At 48.0% G+C, this 4,329-nt stretch overlaps 1 protein-coding gene across 1 annotated transcript in view; it reads left to right on the plus strand.

Moving 5' to 3' along the window:
- Window positions 1-2,097: 2,097 nt before the first annotated feature.
- The window catches only part of Tmem51 (transmembrane protein 51), an 8,148-nt gene continuing 5,916 nt past the window's right edge, over window positions 2,098-4,329 (plus strand). The window contains exon 1 of the mRNA XM_013022236.1: window positions 2,098-2,167. The gene's annotated coding sequence lies outside the window, so the exon portion shown is untranslated. The remainder of the gene's footprint in view (window positions 2,168-4,329) is intronic.

Genomic DNA, 4,329 nt, shown 5'->3' on the forward strand with positions numbered 1-4,329 from the left:
CTGCCATTCTCATGCCTGCTTCCTCCTTTGGCCTTTTCTCTTCCCCTTGTAGGGACACTGGTACTGGGGTTGAATTGGAGCCATGTCCCCATCTCTACATTCTTCACTGGTCACAAAGCAAAGGCCACTGAGGGTCCTGAATTCCAGGGGTTTGGACCTAGATTACTTTCGAGGACTGTGATCCTGCCTACCATGTGCCTTTTTCCAGACTCCAAGAAACACAGGCTGAGTGGTAAACCACCCCGAGCTGGACTCAGACTCAGATTCCGCTCTGCCCCTGACTTGCATGGCCTTGATAAACCCCTCAACCTTTTGTGGGATAAAGATGGGCAGATGCTCACCTGCCTCAGGTGAGGACAGCAGCTCCCTGCCGGACACTGGGTTAACCCCTTCATGGACCGACATATTAATTTTTCAGTTTTGGGGTTCCTGGAAACTACTACCAATGTAAGTGCCTGCTACCAGGTCTTAGTTCTGTGGTTCCTCTTTTGGAACCCTTGTCACTAGGTATCCGCGTGGTCCCCTTCCCTGCTTGATGTCCAAGAGGCCCAGGTGGAGGAGGCCCAGCCATCTTGCTCCCTGGAGACTGCCTGGGAGAACCCCGGAGGTTTTGTGACCTCTGATCCCACTGCAGATCTGATCCGATTCCTTCTTAGGTTCTAATAGAGATGGTTTCTGGGAACCCTGGAGAGAGTATGTATTCCTACTTGCCTATCTTGAGCTATCAGTTAAATATTTTAATATATATTCAACAAATGTCGTGGTATACATTGTGCTGGGATGTGGATGCTTAGTGATAAAGAGAGCAGACAAGAACCTTCTGAGTCTACACCCTGTTCAGGAGAGAGAGAGAGAGAGAAAGAGGACAAGTTTCTATATCAACTGTGATGTGATGTCATCCCTCCTGGGGAAGAATGTCAGTGAGGGCTAAGCCAGGGCCCAGAGGATTTTAGATAGTTGGGGAAATCCTGAAGAAGTAGCCAAACCAAAGAATGGGTGGGAGGGATACTTTCAAGCAAGTGCAAAGGCCCTGTGGGAGGAAATACTTGGTGTGGTGAACACAGAAAGGAAGCCATTGAGGGAAACTGAGGCCAGTCCAATGGGGAAAGTTGAAAGCTCTAAGAAAGTTATGCTAAGAAAGCTCTAAGGATGTTATGCTAATGAAAAGATGATGAGTTTGAGAAATAACGTTTCTCGAACTATTCCCCCCATCAAAAGAGTCTATATAAGGCCTTTAAGTTTCAAGGAATAATGGAAGAAGGCCATACCTGTGGTACTCTCCACTAGTCTCTCCCAGTGCTATTCCTCAGTCCTTTAGGACCTAATAATCCTGAATTTTAGTGTAAAATTCTGAATTTCCTCCTAATATTACTAAAGTAGAGCAATGTATTGGTTAGTTTTTAACTTTGTTTAAATGAACCCATGCTGGGCATAACTGTTGTTCTTCAGTTTGCCTTTCTGTTTATTATGCAGGTCAGACTCCTTCGCATTGGTGCATGTAGCTGTCACTCATGTTCACTGCTACCACAGTACACCTCCTCATTGGTGCACATAGCCATCACTCGTGTTTACTGCTGCATGGTACTCTTCCTCATTGGTACACATAGCCGTCACTCATGTTCGGTGCTGCATGGTACTCTACAGGGTGTTCCTGTTCTGATTTATACTTCCTCTTGTGCAGTGGCATTCCAGTCCCTGCTGTTGAGCCAGTGTTACATTCTTGATGGTGACGGAGTCTCTTCTCTAGAAAGCGCAGCTGGGTTAGATTTGGGTTGTTTGCTAATGGGCCAGTGGAGCAGGCTGGGCTCACTTCCCCTGTTGGCTTTATTTTCTGGTTTGGCTTCAGGGTTTTATATTTCTCAGAGAATGGCCTGGGAGTGTTTCCCTCTTTCTGTCCAGATCCTCTGACAGAATCACGAGAGGGTTTTGGTAGGTGTTACCAGTCTGCAGTCCTGGATTGTATATGTGGAGTTCCGGCTGCCTTCCTTATCTGGTGTCTTGTGTATACCCCAGCTCCCCAAACCACAGGCCTCACCTCAAAACCTCACAATACCCAAGAGCTCACTGTTTAGAAATGGCATCTTCTGCTCTCTTCTAGGCAAACCTTGAACTCAAGGCATGAAGGGCTGTCCACAGGCTTACACCGAGTATCCCCAGGTAACCATAGGTAGGTCCCTCTCTCTGGAGATTAGCAGATCATCTTAACAACCCACACCCAGCGCCATTCCCCTGGGCCTGCCTTGAGGTGGAAGAGTGACGGACAGGTCCCACTCCAGCTCTAGGGGTGTTGCCTGGCCGCCCTGGGCCTTTGGCTGGCCTCCAAGGGGGGACATGTTGAGAGCTGCATGATTCCAAGTCTCTAAGCCCCAAATTAGCTTCTTTCCATATTTTTGAAAGGGAAAGAACAGCAGGCTAAATATATCATGGGGCCATGCACGGTCAACAAGGCAGAAATAAAGTCAACAGCCAGCCATCTGGGGCTGGGTTTACAGACCCCAGGGAGCCCTGCGTAGTGTCAATAAAGCAGAGTTGGATCTGTTGGAGAACTGGAGCCACCACTGGACACAAGGCAGGCTGTTGGCCCCTAGCAGGTGCTCAGGGAGTGGTCCCTCCCCTCCTGCATAGTGCCTGCTCTGATCGCTCTCTTCCCATCATGAGCCCCTCTGAGTCTGACCTGGCCGCCATCTGCTGGGTAAAGGCCAAGCATCCTTGAGGCCCAGAGCTCCAACTTGTGTGTGTGTGTGTGTGTGTGTGTGTGTGTGTGTGTATGTACATGCACACACACGCACTCACAAGTGCATGCAGGACCATTGCTTACCACTCCCTGGCAGGGGGATCTCTACTAAGTGCTCTGCACACCACCCCATGCACGCTCATACCCCATGCACAGGCCTGCAATGTGTGTGAATGCATATTTGCATACATATATACACACATATGCACCTGTATATATGAAATGCACCCATAAGCTCATGTGTGCCTACCATATATGTATGGGTACTGCCCGCACATGCATGTACCTACACACAAGGGGCTGTGCATTTGGGTTTTTTTAAATAATATAATTTAGAAAATAATCTTTCAGTAATTGAACAAAGGGTTTCGAATCAATGTGTCAGTTTGTGAGTCTGATGGTCTGGATTAGCATCACCCCTCCCCTCGTTCTCCCTCACCTCTCCACCCCCACCCCTCCCCTCAGTGACCTGGTTCCTTTTTAACATATGTCTGTGGAATATTCTGGCTGTATCCACCTACCCTTCCTCTCTTCCTCTATCTTCCCCCTCCCTCTTGATGACCTAAGTTCCAGCTTCCCGGTATTCTTTTTGTTAAAGTGTAAGTCAGTTGTTCAAAGGAGTTCCACTGAAGCCAGGTTTATAGATCCCAGGCCCAAACTCTAGTTTTAAGTCAGGACTAACATGGTAAAGGGCAGAGGGAGGAGCTTCATTCCACGGCAGCCATGGGGCCATGGTGCTTCAGGACATCTGCAGCCTTCAGGGGTGCAGACATTGGCTTCAGGTAAAACGAGAGAATCAGGGGCAGAAGAGGAGAAAGCTCTGCAGAGTTACAACCGCCCCCTGTCCCAGATAAGGCCAAGGTGGCCATGAGCCCAGCCTGTGTCTCTGGGGAAATTCTGGAGGAGTTACCACTTTATTACTGGAATGGAAAAGGAACAAGGTGCTCTCCTGAATCTTTGACTATTTGCTTTAAGAGGATCACAGATGTGGTCTGTGGGAGGGGCAGTGTGCCCGCCCCAGCACACGCTTCTCCCTGAGTTCGGTCTTCCTCGGTGATGGCAAAGTTGACTACATGTAGCAGAGAATAGCTGGGATCCAAGGGCACAGATTCAGTCGGGGGACTTTTCATTAATTCACAGGACCAGTGAAAGAATCTTCAAGTTGCCTCTTACACCATTGAAGTCCTCCCTACCCCCAATCCCGGAATACCATCCTTTAGTCAAGGTGTTTGTGTATATCTGCAGATGACCTTGTGTGTGATTTCATGTTATGGTTATATTTTAGATCTAACCTTCACCTAAGAGAAAACATGCAGCCATTGTGTCTCTGAGCCTGACTTCCCTCATTTAACATTATTTTTTCTAGTCCATCTATTTATAGTCCCCTGAATGACATAATAAATATTATTCTTGGTGGATAAGCAAAATTCTTTCTTTTTTCTTTCTTTTTTCTTGTGCTGGTAGTGGGGTTTGAACTCAGGGCCTTGAGCTCTCACTTGGCTGTCTTTGCTCAAGGTTGGCACTCAACCACTTGAGCCACAGCTCCCTTTCTGGTGTGTGTGTGTGTGTGTGTGTGTGTGTGTGTGTGTGTGTGT

The sequence above is a fragment of the Dipodomys ordii genome, unplaced genomic scaffold (genome assembly GCF_000151885.1).
Source record: "Dipodomys ordii isolate 6190 unplaced genomic scaffold, Dord_2.0 Scaffold61, whole genome shotgun sequence".
Classification (NCBI taxonomy): domain Eukaryota; kingdom Metazoa; phylum Chordata; class Mammalia; order Rodentia; family Heteromyidae; genus Dipodomys; species Dipodomys ordii.